Here is a 23,783-nt window from a genome sequence, read left to right on the forward strand (position 1 = left end):
ATTCTGACCTCGTGATACGCCCACCTCCGCCTCCCAAAGTGTTAGAACTATGTTCTTAGGGCACTTAACGGATTAAAAGACTGCTTCAAGCAATGTAGTGTAAGGCTAAGGCAGTAGAGTCCTAATTTGTTTTGCCTTTGCTGGTTTTAAGCACTTTTGCATTTGAAAACGGGACAGATTGGATAGTCAGCACTAAAATGGAAACTCAAATTTTTGCTTTTTAGGCTCACCAAAATAAATGAGAGTTTTTAAAAGTCCTAAATTTATTACTTTAATTCGTTGTATTCTCTGCTATATATTTTCAGCAACAATAAAAAATCAAAATAATCAGCTTTATTGATTCAGTAAAAAGTTTTGAGACAACAAACATATAAAGGCACTCAGTCAAGTGTCCTCTGCTCTAATAGTTCCCTACCTGGTTGGGAAAACAAGCTACTTAAACCTTGTCTTTTAGTAGTTTTAGGAGGTACCATTTTTGGCTCTTGCGTTATGTTACATTCTTGATACACAAGAGGTCAGTAGCGTTCTGCTTATAAGCATTTCTTGAAATCAAACATGGGCTAAACTTCATACTTTGTTTTTTTTTTTTTTAATTGAAGCTACAGTGTTCACCATACTTTCATTGTTTTTCTTTTTTCTGCAACTTGCTTACATCTTGAGGAAATTGGTTTATGGGTGAAACATTTTCCAAGCATTGTTGGAAATTTTTTACTGGTTAATTGGACTTGTCCACAATTAAAAAGAAAAGTTTAAACCTTTTCAGTAATTCAGACTAACAGCCAGAAGTGAATTAACTTATTTTAAACAAAGGTGAAACTATAATCTGAATGTGTGAGTTTAGTACAATAGAGAATGAATTTGTATTAGTGGGGAATTATTCTTTTTTCTCCCTAGTAGTTGTTTTTTGTTGTCGTTGTTGGTGTTGTTTAAAAAAAAAAAATTTCACCTTGTGGTTGCTATTTTACAAATAAGAAAAATAAGTTTTTTATAAAGACTCAAGTCATTTCTTCATCGGCTACTCTGGAATCCATGAGTTTATAAATTAATCCTCTAAACACTAAATGACATGTAGATGGTCCTTTGGTGTATAAGAATTGAATAGAATTTGGGCAATGAAAAATAACACTACTTAAAACTTATTTTTTCCATTGTAAACAATGAAGTAATACGACTTAATTCTGCTTCTATGTAATTCATAAATAAAAAACTCACTGTAACATTAAAACAAGCATGTCCTACATGAGTTACATTTAAATAAATTAATTTTAATTTAAATTAATAGATTAATTTGCATGAGTCACAACAAATTGATATTATAAACTCGCTTCTCAATTTTCAGCCGCTTTATCAAAGGAAGAAAATTTTCGTAGCATGGTGCAGATTCTCAGATTTGTTCCTAATGAGAATTGCTTACTATAACATGTGTTAGAAATTTTTTTTTACAATAGGACATTTATATACAAATTGTCACAATCACCAGTTAAATGTTTTTATAACATTTTTCTTCACAGTGTGTATAAAGAAGTATTTAAATATTTTGATGCTTCCTGTATTGAACTGAAATACTGATTTTTACTTAACTAAAGGGATGAAGGAACTAACTATATGTACATTTGTTTTTAATCAACATTAATTTAGGTAAATGTATTCAGTTTTGTGTGGAGTGTATGGGGGTTACGTTTGTGCAGTCTGTGCATATGTGTAAATATAAATGTGCATCTAAAGGGCATTATGCCCAACTAGGTCAGAAGAACTGGATCAAAACAGTTGAAACTTAACATGGCTAAATGTAAGTCCTCATGGGAGGAAACCTGGTTTGGCAACAAATTATTTGAAAAAGTTTTGGAAAGTTTGTTGGCCAAAAATATTACAAGCCTTGTTAAGAAAAATGTTGCAATCTTGAACATTGAAGTGTAGATTTAATGGCAGTTTAATTGACAAGATAGTCTTTATATCTAATAAACAGCTCTGTGGTGTTGTTTCCTTTTGGATACTACATTTTAAGGGGGCATCCTATAAACTGTTTAACCCAAAAGCAGTGTGATGGTTAATATTGAGTGTCAACTTGGTTGGATTGAAGGATGCAAAGTATTGTTCCTGGGTGTGTCTGTGAGAGGGTTGCCAAAGGAGATTAACATTTGAATCAATGGACTGTGAGAGGCAGCCCCACCCTCAATCTGGGTGGGCACCATCTAATCAGCTGCCGGTGTGGCTAGAATAAAAGCGAGCAGAGGAACATGGAAAGACTAGACTGGCTGAGTCTTCTGGCCTTCATCTTTCTCCCATGCTGGATGCTTCCTGCCCTTGAACATTGGACTGCAAGTTCTTTAGCTTTTGGACGTTTGGACTTACACCAGTGGTTTGCCAGGGGCTCTCAGACCTTCTGCCACAGACTGAAGGCTGCACTGTCAGCTTCCCTACTTTTGAGGTTTTGGTACTCAGACTGGCTTTCTTGCTCCGCAGCTTGCAGGCGGCGTTATGGGACTTTACCTTGTGGATCGTATGAGTCAGTACTCCTTAAACTCCTATTCATATATCCCATCTATCCTATTCATCCTGTCTCTCTAGACAACCCTGACTAATACAAGCATGTAACCAAAATAACAGTGTTTGGAAATAATTCTGAAGTCTCAGAGGGTGATCATGTAGTAGAGTGAATAGAATTCTGCACTTTCCTCCAGAACTAAGACAATGAGTACAAATAATAGAGTGGTCCATTGGATTAGCCCAACAAAAGAACCCTCCTCTAGCAGTGGAATGGGCTGTAGCAGTGGATGTGGTAAAGCTTGGTGTTTCACAGCTTGGAATCCAGAGTTAGGTTGACCTACGTTCTAATCCACGCCCTGCAACTAATTTGTATTGTTTTGAGCTATGCCTCATTTTTTTGCTCATTTGTGAAATGGGAATACTAATATTTTCCTTATGGAATTATTGTGAATACAAATAAGATCATGCATGTAAAGCATTAAGCCCTGTCTCTGACATGCACTAAGCACTCAACAAACCTTAAGAGATTCACTTGTGGTATTTCAGTGAGACAATGGCAGTCATGCCACCACCTTTGGGCAGGGTTTGGGAGAATGGTGAGACCACATGACCTTCCCTATTATATAATTCCGTGTTTAGTCACAGTATTGAAAACTAAAGGTAAGGCTGTGATATACTAAAGCATCTATCATTTAGAAATGCCATTTTAAAAAACATGGCTACTTTTAGTTGGCATTAATGCTGTTTATCCAACAAGTAATTTATGAGCAAGGTAAAGACTCCCACCGTCTGCAATTTATATTCTAGTTGGAGAGACAGAGGAAATTGAGAGGAAAAATGGGATTTTGGTTAACATTTATGGTATACATTAACACTTAGTTGGTTAAGCAAATACCCATCTTCAGTGTTCTTCTGCCTTTCCTTCCACTACTGGAACGACTGGAAGAGCTGGGTGCTCGCTTCCTCAGCCTGCTAGCAACTAGAGGTAGCTCTGTGACGTGGCTCTGACCATAATTGGAAGTCTACTGGTATACTTCTAGAAAAGCATTTGCTTTTTTGATTTAAAAAAATAGCAGCATCACTCCTTTATCCATTTCTTCCCTGCCTTGAACTTGGAAGTGATTCCTGAAGTTGCAGTAGCAGTCTCAGAACCATGAAGCCACAAAGCAGCAATCCTAAGGCAGAAAGATAGGAGCCTGGGTTTTTAGCATGTTGGGGAACCACTGCATTGTCCTTGTATTTCCTTTCTCCAGACTTCTTTTTATGTGAGATAATTAAATGTGACTAAAGCCGCTGTTAATTGAATGTTTTCTTGCAGGTGAAAGCATTCCTAAGAAATATAATACTGAGTTAAACTGCATTAATTTGAGAAAGATGGATATTTTTATTGTCTTAAGATTCAGTATCCAGGAATATGTCATTCTAATGTCTTATGTCCTTTAAGATTTTACAGGTTTTTTTTTTTAAAAAATAGATCCTGTGCCTTTTTCTCGTGACAAATTTAGATTCCTGTGTCAAATTTATTCCATGCATTTATTACTGATACTAGAGTAGGATTTTTCCCCATTTCTCTTTAGTTATTGGAGGTATAGAGAAAAGGAATCAATTTGTTTTATATATAATATATATTAACCTTAATTAATTTAATTTAATAATTAATAATTTAATAATTAATAGTTAATTTAACAATTAACCTTAATTATTTTAATTCACTATTATAGACATTTGGATTTTGTGAGTGGAGCACTGAAAAAACTATACATCTTTTAATATTTGTATTGCTTGTTTAATTTTCAAAATTTTATTACATTAGCTATGCTATTTAAAACGATGTTGAATGATGGGGATATCCTTATTTCTGATTTTAATGGAAATGTTTGTACTACACCAATTATTAATATGATATTTGCTATGAAGTTTTGGTAATTTTCATATTTCAGTTCTTTATCTCTTAGAGTTTTATTAAGAATACTTAATTTTATTAACTGGCTTTTGACATTGATGTAGACAATATGTTGATGTAATGAATGTTACAGATTATTTTTCTTACGTTATTGGAAAACATTTTAATCATGATGTCTTGCTTGGAACTTTTATTCTGGAAACACAAAGGGCAGTAGAGTTCTATTTATACAATTTGCTAATTATGTTTCTTCCATCTCCAAAAGGAAATTGAGTTTCCTTACAACAAAAGAATACATTAAAATAGAAAAAGTAATGTCAAACAAACATTTTATAGGAAAGTACATTTAGTGGAAACCTGGATTAGTTACAGCAATAAATTAGTTACCTGGATAATTAGTTACCTGGATTAGTTACAGCAATAAACCTGGATTAGTTACAGCAATAAAACATTAAGTTAATTCTGAGTTTTCTTGTAGCTATGGCAAAGAAGGAAATATAAATAATTCTCATTTAATGAAATCTTATCCATTCTTTGGAAAAAACAAGCTCTTTTCTTTTTCTTTTTTTTCTTTTTTTTTTTTTTTGGCTCAATTTGAAAAGTTTCCATAGTCTTCCACAAATTATAGATATCAGAAGAAACTTTGGTTATCAACAGTAGCAATAAAAGTGATTTTTAATGGACTATATTATTAAATAGATTAGTGCAATTATGTATCAAAATCATGCCTTTTATTTTACTTGTTTATGTATATTTTCAACTCTTAGATTCTGAGGGGCTACATGTACAGATTTGTTACAAATGTATAGTGCAGGATGCTAATGTTTGGAGTATAATTGAACCTGTCATCCAGGATGTAAGGGTAATACCTAATAGGTACTTTTTCAGCCCTCTCCCTCTCCCAAGCCCCTCCCTCTTGTATTCCTCGGTGTCTGTTGTTCCCATCTTTATGTCTGTGTGTACCCATTGTTTAGCTCCCACTTGTGAGAACATGTGGTATTTGGTTTTCTCTTTCTGTATTCTCTCACTTAGGATACTGGCGTCAAGCTGCATCCATATTGCTGCAAACAGCATGACTTCACTCTTTTTTATAGCTGCATAGTATTTCTTGGTGTATATGTACCACGTTTTCTTTATCCAGTCCAACATTGAAGGGTATCTAGGTTGATTCCATGTCTTTGCTATTGTGAATAGGTGAATAGTGCTGCAGTGAACATGGATGCATGTGCCTTTTTGGTAGAATGATTTATTTTTCTTAGGTTATATACCCGGTAATAGGATTGCTGGGTCAAATGCTAGTTCAGCTCTTAGTTCCATAAGAAATCTTCCATACAAAAAAAAAAAAAAAAAAATCAGCTGGGCGTGGTGGTGCATGCCTGTAATCCCAGCTACTTGGGAGGCTGAGGCAGGAGAATCACTTGAACTAGGGAGTCGGAGGTTGCAGTGAGCCGAGATCGCGCCGATGCACTCCAGCCTGGCGACAGAGCGAGACTCTGTCTAAAAAAACAAAACAAATCAAAACAAAAAAGAAGTCTTCCAACTGCTCTCCACAGTGGATGAACTAATATATTCCCACCAACAGTATATTAGTGTTTTTTCTCTGCAACCCCACCAGCATTTGTTATTTTTGACGGTTTAACAAAAGCTATTCTGACATGTGTGAGATTGATTTGCATTTATCTAATGATTAGTGATGATGAGCATTTTTCCATTTGTTTGTTGGCCACTTGTATGTCTTCTTTTGAGAAGTGTCTGTTCATATCCTTTGCCCACTTTTTAATGGGGCTATTTGTTTTTTGCTTGTTGATTTAGTTCCTTATAGATTGTGGACATTAGGCTATTTTCAGGTGCATAGTTTGAGTGTTTTCTCCCATTCTGTAGGTTGTCTGTTTACTCTGTTGATAGTTTCTTTTGCTTTGCAAAAGCTCTTTAGTTTAATTAGGTCCTACTTGTCAATTGTTGTTTTTGTTGCAATTGTTTATGAAGACAACCATAAATTCTTTGTCAAGGCCAGTATTGAGAAGGGTATTTCCTAGGTTTTCCTCAAGAAATGTTATGGTTTGAGGTCTTATATTTAAGTCCTTAATCCATCTTGAGTTAATTTTTATATATGGTGATAGATAGGGGTCTACTTTCATTCTCTATATGATTAGCCAGTTATACAAGCATCATTTATTGAGTAGAGAGTCCTTTCTTCATTGCTTATTTTGTTGACTTTGTCAAAGATCATATGGTCATAGGTGTGCAGCTTTATTTTTGGATTTTCTACTCTGTTCCATTGGTCTGTGTGTCTATTTTTATAACAGTACCGTGCTGTTTTGGTTATTGTAGCCTTATAATATTGTTTGAAGTCAGGTAATGTGATGCCCCCCGACTTTGTACTTTTTGCTTAGGATTGTGTTGGCTATTCAGGCTGTTTTTTGGTGCCGTATGAATTTTAGAATAGTTTTTTCCAATTCTGTGAAAAATGATCTTGGTGCTTTAATAGGAATGGTGTTGAATCTATACATTGCTTTGGGCAATATGGCCATCTTAATGATATTGATTCTTCCCGTCCTCGAGTATGGAATGTTTTTCCATTTGTTTGTGTCATTACTGATTTATTTCAGTGCATTTGTTGTTGTTCATTTAGTGGTCTCTCACCTCCTTGGTTAGATGCATTCCTAGGTATTGTATTCTTTTTGAGGCTATTGTAAATAGGATTGTGTTCTTGATTTGGCTCTTAGCTTGAACATTATTGGTGTATAGAAATGCTACTAATTTTTGTACACAGATTTTGTATCATGAAACTTCACTGAAATTGTTTATCAATTCTTAGAGGCTTTGGTGGAGGCTGGCATTTTCTCAGTATGGAATCATATCATCAGGGAAGAGAGATAATTTGGCTTCTTTTTTTTCCTATTTCTGTGACTTTTATTTCTTTCTCTTGCCTGATTTGTCTGGCTGGGACTCCCAGTACTGGGTTGAATAGGAGTGGTGAGAGTGGACATTCTTGTCTTATTCCAATTCTTAGGCAAAATGCTTCCAACATTTGCCCATTAAGTATGATGTTGGCCATGAGTTTGTCATAGCTGGCTCTTATTATTTTGAGGTATGTTCTTTCAGTGCCTAGTTTGTTGAAGGCTTTTATTGTGAAGGGATGTTGGATTTTATTGAAGGTTTTTTTTTTTTTTTTTTTTTTTTGTCTATGGACATGATCACATAGTTTTTGTTTTTAATCCTGTTTATGTGGTGAATCACATTTATTTACTTGTGTGTATTGAACTATCCTTGCATCCCATAAATAAAGTCTGGTTGATCATGGTGAATTAACTTTTTGATGTGCTGCTGGATTCGGTTTGTTAGTATTTTGTTGAGGATTGTTGCATCTGTGTTCATCAGGGATATTGGCCTGCAGTTTTCTTTTTTCATTGTGTCTCTGCCAGATTTTTGGCATCAAGATGATGCTGGTTTTGTTAAATGAATTAGGGAAGAGTCCTTCCTCCTTGATTTTTTTTGGAATAGTGTCAGTAGGATTGATACCAGCTCATCCTTGTACGTCTGATATTATTCAGCTGTGAATCCATCTGGTCCAGGACTTTTTTTGGTTGGCAGGATTTTTATTACTAAATCAATTTTAACACTCATTATTGGTCTTCTCAGGGTTTCAGTTTATTCGTTCAATCTTGGGAAGTTGTGTGTTTCCAGAAATTTATCCATTGCTTCCAGATTTTGTTTTCTTTTCCTTTCTTCCTTTCCTTTCTTTCTCTTTCTTTCTCTCTCTCTCTCTTTCTTTCTCTCTCTCCTTCTTTCCCTCCCTTCCCCCCTACCCTCCTTCCTTTTCCTTCAGTTATTTATTTATTTATTTTGAAACAGAACCTCACTCTGTCACTCAGACTAGAGTGCAGCGGCGTGCTCTCGGGTCACTGCAACCTCCGCCTCCTATGTTCAAGTGATTCTCCTGCCTTGGCCTCCTGAGTAGCTGGGATTATAGGTGCATGCCACCATGCCAGGCTAACTTTCTAATATTTTGTTAAGATGGGTTCTCACTGTGTTGCACAGGCTGTCTTCTAGATTTTCTAGTTTGAGTGCATGGAGATGTTTTAGTAGTTAGTCTCTGAGGATCTTTTGTATTTCTGTGGGATAAGCGGTAATGTCATCTTTGTCTTTTCTGATTCTACTTATTTGTATTGTTACTCTTTTTATTAATCTAGACGGCAGTGTATCAATCGTTTATCCTTTCAAAAAACCAACTTTTGGTTTCATTGATCTTTTGTGTGTATTTTTGCATCTCAACTTCATTCAGTTCTGCTCTGATTTTAGTTTTCTTCTGCTAGCATTGAGGTTCCTGTTTTTCTAGTTCCTCTGGGGGCGATGTTTGATTATTAATTTGATATCTTTCTAACTTCTTGATATAGGTATTTTGTACTGTAAACTTTTCTCTTATCACTGCTTTCATTGCATCCCAGAGATTTTGGTATGTTGTGTCTCTGTTTTCATTAATTTTAGAGAAATTTTTTATTTCTGCCTTAATTTTATTATTTACCCAAAAGTCATTCAGGAGTAAGTTGTTTAATTTCCATGTATTACGTGGTTTTAAGAGGGCTTCTTGGTATTGATTTCTATTTTTATTGCATGGTCATTGGAGAGTATGGTTGGTATGATTTTAATTTTTTAAAATGTACTGAGACTTGCTTTATAACCAAATATGGTTAATCTTAAGAGTGTGTTTCCTGTGCAATTGGGAAGAATGTATATTCTGTGGTTGTTGAGTGGAGTACTTCGTACATGTCTTTTAGGTACAATTGGTCATGTGTCAAGTTTAAGTCCAGAATGTATTTGTTAGTTTTTTGCCTTGATATTGTAACACTGTCAGTGGGGTGAGGTCCTCCAATATTGTTATGTGGCTATCTCTTTTTTTTTTTTTTTTTTTTGAGACGGAGTTTCACTCTTGTTGCCCAGGTGCCACCACGCCAGGCTAATTTTGTATTTTTAGCAGAGACAGAGTTTCCCTTTGTTGGTCAGGCTGGTCTCGAACTCCCAACCTCAGGTGATCCACCTGCCTCTGCCTCCCAAAGTGCTGGAATTACAGGCATGAGCCACTGCGCCCAGCCCTCAGTCCTTTTGCCATTCTAGAAGTGCTTGTTTTATCAATATGACTTCTCCAGTGTTGGGTGCATATGTATTTAGGATAGTTATGTTTTGCTGAATTGAACCTTTTATCATTATATAATGCCCTTCTTTGTCCTTTTTGACTGTGTTGGTTTAAAGCTTGTTTTGTCTTATGTAAGATAGTTACCCTGCTCTTTTTCGCTTTCTGTTTGCATGATAGATTTTTCTCCATTTCTTTATTTTGAGACTATGGGTGTCGTTACACGTGGGATGGGTCTCTTGAAGATAGACAGTTGGGTCTTGCCAGTCTGTGCCATTTAAGTGGGGCATTTAGACTATTTATGTTCAAGGTTAATGTTGATATGTAAGGATTTGATCCTGTCATTTTGTTATTAATTGGTTGTTTTGTAGACTCAATTATGTAATTGCTTTGTAGGATCTGTTGTGTATGTACTTAAGTGTGTTTTTGTGGTATCAGATATTGTTCTTTCCTTTCCACATTTAGAACTCTCTCCTTAAGTACCTCTTGTAAGGCAGGTCTGGTGGTAATGAATTCCCTTAGTGTTTGCGTGTTTGAAAAGGATTTCATTTCTCCTTTACATGTGAAGTATAATTTGGCAGGATATAAAATTCTTGGTTGGAATTTCTTTTCTTTAAGGATGCTAAATATACATCCCCAGTCTCTCCTGGCTTGTAAAGTTTCTGCTGAGAACTCTGCTGTTAGCCTAGTGGGGTTCCCTTTGTAAGTGACTTGGCCTTTTTCCCTAGCCACCTGTATGATTTTTTTTTTCCTGTTGACTTTGGAGAATTTGATGACTGTGTGTCTTTGGGATGGTTGTCTTGTATAATATCTTGCAGGTGTTCTCTGGATTTCTGGAATTTGCATGTCTACCTCTCTAGTGAGATTGGGGAAATTTCTGTGGACTATATCCTCAAATATGTTTTCCAAGTTGCTTACTCTCTCTTTTTCTCTCTCAGGAATGCCAATGAGTTGTAGAGAAAGTTTGTTTCTTTCTTTAAAAATTACTATGTCATCTCTCCTGGACCATTTTACTGGCTTCCTTGGATTGAGTTTAAACTTTCTCCTTAAACTTTCTCCTGAATCTCATTGAGCTTTTTTGCCATTCAGATTCTGAATTCTATGTCTGTCATCTCTCTCAGCCATTTCAATCTGGTAAGGAACCAGACATAGCTGGGGAGCTAGTGCAATCATTTAGAGGTAAGGAGACACTCTGACTTTTTGAATCATCGGAGTTCTTGGGCTGATTCTTTCTCATATGAGAGGGCTGGTGTTGCCTTATCATTTTGAAATGGCTGTTGTTTGGATGGGGCTATTTGTTTTTATATTCTTTATTTCCCTTGAGGGTTTGACTGGAGTATACTGCGTATAGTCGATTGACTTCATTCCTGGGTGCTTTCAGAGGGTCAAGGCTCTGTGCGGGATCTTTCTTTGTGGCTAGATTCCTGCATTGGGTTTCACTGGTGATGTATGGTGAAAGAATTTATGTTTGGTGGTTTAATTAAGGCTGTGATCTAGTACGTGGCTCTTAAGAGTGAGGGCAAATAAAAAACATTTTTAATTAAAAAAATTTGTTAAAAAAGAAAAAGTATGATGTAAGCTGATAAAAAAGATTATTTTTTGAAAAGAGTAAGGGCTGGTAGATAGGCTCTTAGTCACACGCCTCTTATATTTTGGTGCATTCGCAGCAGTACTCTGGGGTGAGTTAGACGGGGGTGGGCAAGAGATAACCTCACCAAATCCATTCCTGGGTCTTGGAGAGCCCCCTCCAGTCACTGGTGCCACGCTCACGTTTTCTTAGTCCCAAAGTGGGGTGCTGGTAGGCTGTGTTCTCCCTTCCCTTAGTGTCACCCAAGCCAAAGTTTAGGTCACCAGGAGACCCGCAGGTCCTTGGGGACCCACTGGTCCTCTGTGCTTGTCAGAGTCAGAGCAGGTTGTGGGATATGTCAACAGGTGGCCCCTTGATGCAATAGGTCAAGGGTGAGGATCCCTGGGCAGGGCAGTATTGCTGTGGATATGCAGCTGGTGTGGTGACTGCAGCCTGGGTTTTTTTTCCTAGCAGATGGCTGTGGGGACCATTCCACTCGTGCTCCCACAACGGGATCTCCTTATGGTGTCTATCCTAGGAGCTGGCCTGACCAGCTAGTTTTGTCCCACTCCATCTGCACATAGATTGCTGGGCTGTTGGTTGTTCTGGGCTGCAGGGCTCCTTCTGGCAGAGGCTATGGCTCACAAACAGGCTACACCTTTCTCTGGCTGGTCTTGCAGAGGGAAGCACGCTCTGCTCCTGCTCCAGCCCACGAACCCACACCTTATGCTTCTCAGTGTTTGGAGAATAGGGGCTCTTACCCCAATCTAGCTCTGGCCATAGATCTCAGCTGGATATTCCTCAGCTGTGTGTCCAAACTCTGGGGGATTGGGACCGGACCTGTGGCTTTGTCCTCTGACCTCTTAGGGTTGAGCACAGGCTGTGCAGGGGGGCTGAAGTGCTCCCAGGCCACCAGCAAAGCACTCAGGAGGGGCAGTGGAAGCTGTGCTATGTGTGTGCTTTTATGGGAGCAGCCAGCCGGAAGACTTGGGAGGGGCCGGCAGAGAAGGGGGCGTGGCAGATTAGAGTCACCCTGGTCCCATGGGAAAGATAGCCCTGCTCTCTCCTGGCCTTGGCGGTCAACAGAGGTTAGAGCCACAGGAAGATGGTTGTTGATGGTCATGTTTTGCTGCAGCTGCCCCCCGCAAAACCTAGGCTCCATGCAGGCTCAAACTCTGCCTCTGTCTACTCTCTGGGCAGCTCCCCTTGCCAATTCAAATATCTGTGAGGGTGGTGGGAGCTCTTGTAGCTAGGATCTTGGAGGTCCACAGCAGGAGAGTGTTGCCTTGCAGTTCCTTCACTCACCCCTTCCTCACGACCTGTTTAAGGCCTGGAGCTGGTCCCAGTGCTTGGCAACTCCATGTAGGGTTCCCAACTTCCTCCCTCTTCCACCTCAATGTCTGTATCACCCTTCTATTAGCACTCAGTTTTTCCACTCAAGAGATCTGTTTGAAGCGTGATGGTTTACCTGATATTTTGGTTTCTCTTGGTGGGAGAGGCACTTCCCAGTTGCATCAAGTCAGACATCTTGTCCCCCTCCCTCCACAAAATATTTTCTATTTTCATTGCATGGATCCTTGTCAGTGAAACAAAACAACATATCTTAAACAAAAATGTAATATAACAGAAAGAAATGTTCATTTTTTTATGTGATGAAAAGTCAAGAATGACGTAAAAAGGGGACGAGGTCTTTAAATCAGTAACTCAGTAAGCATTCATATTTGGCATGCACACCACGGACTGGGTGCCTAGTTTTTAGCACTATCCGATAGAAGTGATGATGATAATATATCATATATTTCACATCTTATACATATGTTATATGCTATATCTCTGCTGTTCAATAGGGTAGCCTCTAGCTCGTGGTTTTAGACACTTGAAATGTAGCTTGTGTGTCTGAGGAATTGAATTTTCTACCATATTTCTAATTAATTTAAATTGTCTCATGTGGCTATTGGCTACTATATTGGATAGCTTAGTAGGTGACTAGATTTTCATAATGATGATCAATCATTTGTTTTCACTGAATTCCCCTGTTCATTTGTGTAATTTGCCTTCTGCCAACCCCTTAGTGTAATGTATTATCCAATGTGACCTTCATGCTTAGAAATTTGGAGTTGGTGGGTGTTTGGATTTTACATTTGTATGTGTGTGTGTGGATGTGAGCCCAAGGGGATGGCAGCAGATGGGGAAGATCAGGAATTTCTAAAAAGTCATTTTGGATCCAAACCAAACTGTTTCTGAACTACCATGCCAGACTATAAACAACACACATCTTTACCTACTCAGTCCCTATTGAGGTAATTTTAACCAAGAAAGAATTAAGAGAGGGTGGTGTCTTCTACACACTTTGCTTTTACAAGGTGACCTAATTTTGAGTAACACCCAGACTGAGTTAGCTACAAAAATGTAGGTAACTGAACAAATCAGGCTATGAATGAGTTATTCAGTATTTTTTTTTTCATTTGAACTTTAGAAAAAAATCTCCTCCCTCTTTTTCAGTAGTTTTTGTTTTGGCATGATTAATATTGGACTCCTTATTCCTGAGTAATTATAAAACATTTAGTTGTTTCTGTAGTCGCTTCTTATATCTGATTGTAAAGCCACGTTATCAGCCTTGAGGAGGAGAAAGTTTATTCCTTTTATTTTTTTTTAACAGATGCCCCATGCCAGGCAGTGAGGTTTTTTTTGGCTTTATTTTTTAATTTTGGTAAAAACCAAATAATATATAATTTACCATCTTAACCATTTTTAAGTATACAGGTCAGTAGAGTTAACAGTATTCACATTGTTGAATAGCAGATAGCTAGAACTGCTTCATCTTTACAAACTGAAACTCTATATTCATAGAACAACTCCCTATTCCCCCTCCCTGCATTCCCTGTCAGCCACAATTCTTCTATTTCCGTGATTTTGACTACTCTAGATATTACATGTAAGTGTAGTCATACAGTATTTGTCCTTTTGTGACTGGCTTATTTCACTTAGCATACAAGGTTCATCCATGTTGTAGAATATAAGAGGATTTTCTTATTTCAAAAAGATGAATAATATTCTACTGTATATATATGCCAATTTCTTTTTTATCCATTCATCTGTCGACGGACATTTGGGCTGCTTTTGCCTCTTGGCTATTGTGAATAATGCTACAGTGAACATGGGTGTGCAAATATTTCTTCAAGATTCTGCTTTCACTTCTTTTGGATTTATACCCCAGAAGTGGGATTGCTGGATCACATGGTGATTCTATGTTTAAGTTTCTGAAGAACCACCATCCTGTTTTCCACAGCAGCTGCTCCATTATTTTATAATCTCACCAGTAGTACACAAGGGTCCTCTGCATTCTCATCAACATTTATTATTTTCTAGGTTTTGACAGTGGCCATCCTAATGGATATGACCTGATATCTCACTGTGGTTTTGCTTCACATTTTTCTAATAATTTGTAATGTTGCATATTTTTCATGTGCTTGTTGGCCATTCCTATGTCTTCTTGGGAGAAATATCTATTCAGGTCCTTTGTCTACTTTGTAATCAGGTTACTTGTTTTTTTGTTATTCAGTTGTGAAAGTTCTTTATATATTCTAGATATTCACCACTTATCAGATATATGATTTGCCATTAGTTTCTTTAATTCCATAAGTTGCCTATTTTTATTCTGTTAATTGTTTCCTTTGATGTGCACAAGTTTTTATGTTTGATGCCATACCATCTGTCTGCTTTTGCTTTCATTGCCTGTGCTTTTGGTGTCATATCCAGAAAACCATTGTCAAACCAATGTCATAAAGCTTTTCTCCTATGTTTTCTTCTGGAGTTTTATGGTTTTAGGACTTTTATTGTTTTTTTTGTTTTGTTTTGTTTTGTTTTGAGACAGGGTCTGGCTCTGTTGCTGAGGCTGGAGTGTAGTGATATGATCCAGGCTCACTACAACCTCTGCCTCCCAGACATAGGTGATCCTCCCACCTCAGCACCCCTAACCAGTAGCTGAGACTACAGGCACATGCGACCATGCCTGGCTAATTTTTTTTTTCTTTTGTATTTTTTTGTAGAGACCAGGTTTTGCCATGTTGCCCAGGCTAGTCTCAAACTCCTGAGCTCAAGTGATCCGCCCACCTTGGCCTCCCAAAGTGTTGGGATTACAGGTGTGAGCCACTGTGCCTGGCCTGGTTTTAGGTCTTAATGTTTATATCTGTAATCTATTTTGAGTTAATTTTTATATATGGTGTAAGGCAAAGGTCCAGTTTTATTTTTTTGCATGTGGAGATACAGTTTCTCAGCACCATTTGTCAGTGAAGCTGTCCTTTTCCCCACTGTGTATTCATGGCACCCTTGTTGAAGATCATTTGGCTATATACGTGAAGGTTTATTTCTGTACTCAGTGTTCTTTTCTATTGGTCTATTTGTATGTCTTTATGCTAGCACCACATTGTTTTGTTTTGTTTACTTTTTTATGTTTTTTGAGATGGGAGTCTTGCTGTATCACCCAGGCTGGAGTGCAGTGGTGCGATCTCAGCTGAGTGTAATCTCTGCCTCCCGGGTTCAAACAATTCTCCTGCCTCAGTCTTCTGAGTAGCTGGGACTACAGGTGAGCACCACCACACCTGGCTAATTTTTGTATTTTAGTAGAAATGGAGTTTCACCGTGTTGGCCAGGCTGGTCTGAAACTCCTGACCTCAAGTGATCCACCCACCTTGGCCTCTCAAAGTGTTGAGATTACAGGTGTGAGCCACTGCGCCTGGCCATACCACATTGTTTTGATTGCTGTAGTTTAGTAATGTTTTGAAATTCAGAAGTATAAAATCTTCAACTTTTTTTAAGGTTGTATAGGCAACATAGGGTTTCTTGAGAGTCCATAAGAATGTTAAAATATTTTGTTTCTATTTCTGCAAAAATAAAAAATAAAAAGTGCCATTGGGCTTTTGATAGGAATTGCATTGAATGTGTAGATTGCTTTGGGTAGTACACACATTTTAACAGTATTAAGTCTTCCAATCAATGAACATGGAATGTAATGGAATGTATTTCCATGTAGCAATGTTTTGTAGTTTGTATAAGTTTTTTGCCTTCTTTATTGAGTTTATTCCTAAGTATTTTATTCTTTTTGATGCTATTATGAATGAGATTGTTTTCTTAATTTCCATCTCAGATTGTTTGTTGTTAGTATATAGAAGCACAACTGAATTTTTTGTATTGATTTTGTATCCTGCAACTTTGCTGAATTTGTTTATTCTGTGTGTGTGTGTGTGTCTGTGTGTGTAATCTTTAGGGTTTTCTACAGGTAAGATTATGTCATCTGTGAACAGAGATAATTTTACTTCTTTTAACATGGATGCCTTTTATTATTTTTTTTCTTGCCTAATTGTTCTGGCTAGGACTTCAGTACCATATTTAATAGCAGGCACTAATATGGTACCTTCCCTCAGGACCTTTGGTGATTTAAGGGAGGACACATATTTCTGTTTCAGTGTCGAGCAGTGCTTGGGTAGAGGTATGGGCTGAGAATATTAGAACAAAGAAAAGGAAATATGAGAATGTGGAGAATAATGGAAGACTTCACACATAAGGGGACATCTGAGTTCAATATGGAATGATAAGTGGAATTTGGACTTTTGAAGAAGAGCATGAAGCCAAGCAGAAGTCTTTAAGATACCTCTTATTTTGTTTAACCCCCTATATTTTTCAGACAAGCAATGTGAGAGGCAAGAGTTAATGAATAAGCTGAGGGTGAATCCCAGATCTATCCCTTCAGCAGTGTTCTGTCAGCTCAGGTGGTCTATCATCCCTACTACCTTGTTGAGTGATACTTTTCCTGATTAAAAGATTATGTGGGCCAGGCATAGTGGTTCACACCTATAATCTCAGCACTTTGGGAAGCCAAGGCAGGCAGATCACCTGAGGTCAGCCTGGTCAACACGATGAAACCCCTTTTCTACTAAAAATACAAAAAATTAGCCGGGTGGGTGGTGCACGCCGATAATCCCAGCTACTTGGTAGTCTGAGGTAGGAGAATCATTTGAACCTGGGGGGAAGAGGTCGCAGTGAGCTGAGATCACACCACTGCACTCCAGCCTGGGCAATAGACTGAGACTCTGTCTCAAAAAAAAAAAATTGTACTGATTGCGATCCATGAATGATTAATCATATGTATCACATTTCTTCCTGTCCTAGGCAGTCCTTTTTTACACAGAGTAGATCTAGAACTTAAGTAGATTTTCATTATCTTTTAGAGAGTTGCACTGTACCCAAGCACTTTGTATATTTTGAAACATACCTAAATCTGAATAAAATTATCATATATGTGTATGAAAGAAGGCTACCTCAAGATGTAGAAAAATGAAAGTTGAGTAAAATGGGTCTTTAATTAAGACAAGCAAAGGATGAAATGACATACTAGCATCAAGTAACTATTTTGGAAGTTCAAATAAAAGGATTAGAAAAATAAGGCACTGGCAGTTAAATGCAATTAAATTCTTTGCATGATAAAGTGCGTGCAAAAAAATCCACAAGGAATTATTGTCAAATTATTATTTTTAATGTAATTTTGGTAGTGAATGCTGATTAAGATGTATTGAAATGGTACTCTTACATAATATTGTTAGTATAAATTAATACAATCTTTTATTTAGTTTAGTAATGTATTAAAAGCTATAAACATTTAATAACTTCTGAGCTAATAGTTGTACTTCAACAAAGTGATCTGCTTTGAGAAATATTTCAAATAAAATAATATTTGGCATTTATTAAATAGGTACTTTCTACTTGGCAGGCACTGCTGTAAGCATTTAACATTTATTAGCTAAATCTTCACCATGGCCTCGAGGTAAGTAAGCATTATTAGATGAAGAAACTGCATCACAGCAAGGAAAACAACTTGCCCCAGCTGGTAAATGGGGGAGTTGGGATTCATACCACCTGCGGTATGTTTGTAAAGCCTGTGCTACAACCATTAGGCTAGTCTGCTCTCAGAGTGATATGCACACATATGTGCACAAATATGTGACTATATTAAGGAATATCTCAAACTGTGATATTTGTTAATTAAGTAGCAAAAATTTAGAAGTTACGGTGTTACAAGACAGCAATGAATAAAGTATGGTCTGTTTATTCTACATTGACCCTTATGTGTGTGGGCCTTAAAAATGATTATGAACAGTATTAAACTACTTGGAAAATGATTATGACAACATGAAATGAGAAAGACTTGTATTAGTCAATGTAAGACTATAAGATATCCATTATGTTTATATGGTTATAACTAAATAACAATGTACATAGGACTTCCTCTGAACTAGACACTGTTCTAAGCATTGTGTATTATTTAATTCTCACAGAGAAATTCTCCTGTGAGTAGTTGTCATCATTATTCTCATTTTACACATGAAGGAGTTGGGCTACAGAGAGACTAAGGTCAAGGTCTCACAACAGCAAATGAAGAGCAAGGATTTGAAATCAGGCAATCTAGCTTCAGAGTGTACATGTAGAACTAAAGTTCTATTCATTGCACCAACAAATTCCAGAAGAGATCAAAATGATAATAATGGTACTGTTTGTGTGGCAGAATCACAGGAGAGAGGTATCATCCTATGTACCCCAAAAGGATTTTGACCTCATTTGCAATCACAATAAAGCAAAAGGGGGAAATTACCCTTCTAGAATGGAACCCTTCTGGGCACATTTGTTTGGGTTATGATATGGTTTGTGTGTCCCCATCCAAATCTCATCTCCAATTGTAATCCCCATGTGTCGAGAGAGACATGGTGGGAGTGATTGGATCTTAGGGGTGGTTTTTCCCTTGCTGTTCTTGTGATTGTGAGTGAGTTCTCATGAGACCTGATGGTTTTATAAGGGGCTCTTCCCCCTTCGCTCGCTCACTCACTGTCTCTCACCTGCTGCCATGTAAGATGTGTCTTTGCTTCTCTCTCACCTTATGCCACGATATTAAGGTTCCTGAGGCCTCCCCAGCCTTGTGGAACTGTGAGTCAATTAAACCTCTTTCCTTTATAGATTGCCCAGTCTTGTGTATGTCTTTATAACAGTGTAAGAATGGACTAATACTGGCTATTTCCCTCAACTTCTCCTTTTTCGTTTCCCATGCCTTTCTGAAAGCCACTACATCCTAGCACTCCATCATAATTCAGAATAGAATTATTTTGAATATAAGAGAGTTTCACTGGTAAAAATTACAAAATTGACTATAAAGTTAGGACACTGGTTTTCCAAATTACATGTCCCTGAAACACATTTTTCACATGGCTTCCAGGGTTTCACATTCTTTGGACTTCTTCTTACCTCACAGAATCTTTCCCAGTGTCTTTGTTTTTGGTTGCTTCTTTCATCCTGACTTTTAAATAGTGGAGTGCCTCAGGACTCAGTGCTTGTTCCTGCCCTCTATCTGTACTCATCCCACCACATCAGTCTGATGAAATAGATTACCATCCAAATGTAAATGACTCCCAAACTAACATTTGTGGTTCAAAGTGCTCTTCAGGGTTATGGACTTGGATAGACAATTACCTCCTTGACATTTCCACTTGCACATGTAATCATTATGTCAAACATAACATGTGAAAAATAGATATTTGATCTCTTTTCCTCATCTCAAAATAGGACCACCATTTATTTACCTAGCTACTCTTCTATCTACCTGGAACACCTTTGCTCCAAATCTTTGTGACTCAGTCCACATACAGGTGGCCCTCCAAATTCATGGGTTCTGTATCTGCAAATTGAAAATATTTGGGGGAAAAAAATAATACAATAAAAATGGATACAAATAAAAAAACACAATATAGCAACTATTTACGTAGCATTTGCATTGTATTAGGTATAAGTAATCTAGGTAAGATTAAAATATACAGGAGGATGTGCATAGATTATATGCAAATACTATGCCATTTTATGTCAGAGACTTGAGCATCAGAGATGTGCATAGGTTACATGCAAATACTATGCCGTTTTATATCAGAGACTTGACATGGATTTTGGTGCCTAAGGGAGTTCCTAAAACCAGTCCCCTGCAGATACTGAGGATGGCTGTATTCTTTCGGGTTCTGCTCAAATACAACCTCTTCAAAGAGGTGCACCTTGAACATTTGCTCTGTCGATAAATAAATTTTGACTCCTGTCATTCTCTCTTCTCTTATTCTGCTTTAGTTTTGTTTTATCTCATAATTTTCTAACACTGCTCATTTATTTTTTATTTGTGTATCACCTATTTCCCTCAATGGAATATAAACTTTATGAGGGCAAGATGAGTTTGCTTTGTTCAGTACTACAGTGCCTGGCACGTAGTAGGTGGTCAGTAAATACTTGTCAAGAGTGACTAAGTGAATGAATCTCATTACCTTGTATCATAACTTAGTTTCTTTGTTGAGTTTCACATCTTTTAATAGTTCACTATATCATTTAATCAATTCAATTTAAACTTCTCAGGTCAACTGATCTCTAGTAATTTATCAACTTAGATTCTATTTCAGACTTGTGTGTAGGATCCACCCACCAGCCTGCACTAGTCCTAGCCTGCTTTCTTGAAACCTAGTTCCTTTCTTCTTTTTTCCTTTCTTATTGCCTTTCTTCACCCATCACTATTTTACCCTCTTCTTTCCCATTTCTAGATTTGTTCCTTTTTGCGGTATCCTACGTTTCACCATGATATCCAGATGCATATGGTGACGTTCAGCATTGCCTTCTTTTTTTGTGTGTTGCGTTTTTCTTTGTGAATGTATAATTTTCATGCTACCTCTTACTTTCTCCTCATCTAAATGTATTCAAGAATCCTTTCTCATGTTGAAACACTGAATTTTCAAAGCAACTTCAAATATATTCTGTATCCTACATTATGTTTTACACAGCTATCTCCAACTTTCTTTCCTACTGTTTGTCCTCATAAATCACCTTAGAGATGAAGCTGTTTTCTAACTTCTGAGTTTTGAGTGTTCAGCTGACATTCTGTGAAGCTGAAAAGACAGGAAATATTTTACTTGAAGAAAATAAATAGGTAGTTGTGGTAATCTAAATAATGGCTTTACAAGATATTCACTTCCTAAACCAGGACAGCAGGGAAGTCATCCTGACCATACCATGAAAAGCTATGGAATGCCAGCAGCCACCAATAGCTGGAAGAGGCAAGGAATGGAATCTTCCCTGGAAATCATAAGACAGTATAATAGTGTCTGAAATTTGCTGAAAGAAAAATAAATTGGTCAACCTAGAAATTTACATCCAGCAAACATTTTTTTAAGTGAAGGAAAATAAAGACATTTCAAACAAACAAAAGCTGAGAATATTCATTCCCATCAAACCTATGCTATAAGCAATATTAAAGAAAGATCTTTAGGCTGAAAGAAAATAATATCATTTGAAAACTTGTCTCTACAAAAAGAAAAAGGACCCAAAATGGTAAATTTTGTGGCTAAATGGAAAATACATTTTTTCATTAAAAGTTTTTTTCAGTTAGAGGGATCAAGATGGCTGAGTAGGCACAGGTAGTGTGTTCCTTCTCCATGGTGAAGAACCAGAATAATAAGTATATATATTTTGAGCAGATTATCTAGGAGACAACACTTGGACTCACCAGAGTAGAGACAGGAAGTGCTAGAAGTAAGTAAGGAGGGGGTTTGAGGCAGCTTCCTCAGCTGGGAACTGCCAACACCAAGAGAGGCTCCTCGACACAGGGAGACAGTAAGAGAGAAATCCCCAGAGCTCTGAAATGAGCTTGCATGATCTTTGCTACAGGAGAAACACTCAACCCACTAGAGCCTCATGCCTGACATACAGAGCTGCCTAAATATTGCAGAGATGTTGCTGCATAAAGAGAATCCATACAGAATCCCACAGGCATCCGAGCCTGGAGCATCCTCAGCTATTTTCAGAACATAGATACTGGGAATCTGCAGACAGAGCTTCAGCTGCTGCATTGCTCCAGTAAGGAAAAGGGGAGAACAGGCATGCCTGTGCAACCCTAGGAGGATACTTGCTACCCTACAAGGGGCTGCTGCTGAGACTGAGACATGAGTGAACTGCACCCCACATAGATTTTTGCCCATGCTTCTTGCCTGGATGGTGCCACAACTCTGGCCCCAGGTTAAGGTGCTATTTTGAGAGGCTAATGCCGGACTTCATCCCACCCTTGGCCCAAGTTTGTGCTGATGCAGTTGCAGCTGCCACCCAGCCAAAGAGGAACAGAGAGGCCTGGACATCCTATGCATATCTTGGACAATACTCACTATTCTGCAATGAGCTACTGAGAGACTGAGACACAACTGGGCTGCATTCCCCACAGCTTCTTGTCCATGCTTCTTGCCCAGACAGTGCCTCATCCTACCTGGTTGCAGGCCCAAAGTATCATTTTGAGATTGTAATGCTGAGCCCTACCCCACCTTTGGCTTGAATTTTGGCTGATGTGGCTTCAGCTGCCACCCAGCCAAGGAAAGGAAGGGAAGCCAGGTTCTCCTACGCCTGCGTAGGATAATACCCCGCACTCTGCTACAGGCTGTAGTGAGACTGAGACTCAAGTGGACCACACTCCTCACAGATTCTTGCCCATGCTGCTTGTCTGAAAGGGGCCCAACCTCTGCAGTTGCAAGCCCACAGCTGGCATCATCGTTAGAGACATTGCTTGGTGACCTGGCCATGGTGGTTACAGCTGGCATTTTAGTCTCGGAGCAGAGATTGGAGTGCTGGCTCTGGACAGGGGAAGGGACCCAACAGCCAAAATTGAGTAATGAGTGTGGACAGTGCCCCAACAGTAGGCACTGGAATTAGGCTCTCTCCCATCACAGAACTAGAACAGGAGGAGAGTTGCTGAAGCTGAGGTTTCTCCTGGGTAGTAAGACATGCAGCCAGGAACAGTTTTGTGACCTGGAACTGGTCTCTGTGTGTCATTACTGGGTGTCCCAGCTTGTTCCCTTGGTCAGCTGGGGGATGGTGCTCCACTACCTCTGAAGAGCAGGAGAGAGGCAGACCCCATTCCCCTGGAAATCTAACCCTTGGTACAGACTGCCTGTAAGGGAGGGCAGAATGCAGACCACCAAAGTCCCCCTATGGGTCAAAAGAAACATGAATGCAGTGCCAACCACTGAAGGCAACACCACCAAAGTCCAGGAATGAACATGGAGAGGGGGGTCATCTCTTGCCTCCCACCCCCCTTCTCAATGTGCAGTTGCAGGCTCAGCAGGGACGTTCCCCATTTGGGCCTGGGGAACATGGACTGAAAAATTCTGCTTTGCAGGCTTCTCCAGTGGCTCATCTCCCTCTGAAGGTGAATACATGCCAGAAGAGGGCACTTTTCACAATTTTCTGTTGGCTCCACCCCTTCCCCTACCTGCTGGCTCTTATTCTTAAGCACCATCTATTGGAATGCAGCATAAAATACACTGCCAAATAAACTTACATCATTATAAAAAGCAATATCTGAAAGAGTCATTGCATAAACATATCTGCTACCAAGGAACCTTTACAGGTCCTTGGCAACCTAAAAGCACCCAGAAGTGAAGCCAATTGATTAGACACAATATACATAACAGCCATAACCCCAAGGGAAAGAAGAATTAAAAAATCAAGAAGCCCCATCCAAACAATAGCAAATTAAAAAAAAAATCTCTCTCAGATGAGAAAGAAGCAGCACAAAAACTCTGGTAATACAAAAAGCTACAGTGTTTTGTCACCTCCACAGGATTCCACTAGCTCCCAAGCAA

General features: G+C 38.3%; 1 long non-coding RNA gene across 2 annotated transcripts in view; it reads left to right on the forward strand.

Moving 5' to 3' along the window:
* The first annotated feature begins 1,528 nt into the window (after window positions 1–1,528).
* Window positions 1,529–23,783, forward strand: part of LOC134738053 (uncharacterized) — a 39,394-nt gene continuing 17,139 nt past the window's right edge. For both annotated transcript variants that reach the window (XR_010123545.1, XR_010123546.1), the window contains exons 1-2: window positions 1,529–2,500; window positions 8,468–8,469. This is a non-coding gene — a long non-coding RNA (uncharacterized LOC134738053). The remainder of the gene's footprint in view (window positions 2,501–8,467; window positions 8,470–23,783) is intronic.

The sequence above is a fragment of the Pongo pygmaeus genome, chromosome 14 (assembly GCF_028885625.2).
Source record: "Pongo pygmaeus isolate AG05252 chromosome 14, NHGRI_mPonPyg2-v2.0_pri, whole genome shotgun sequence".
Classification (NCBI taxonomy): domain Eukaryota; kingdom Metazoa; phylum Chordata; class Mammalia; order Primates; family Hominidae; genus Pongo; species Pongo pygmaeus.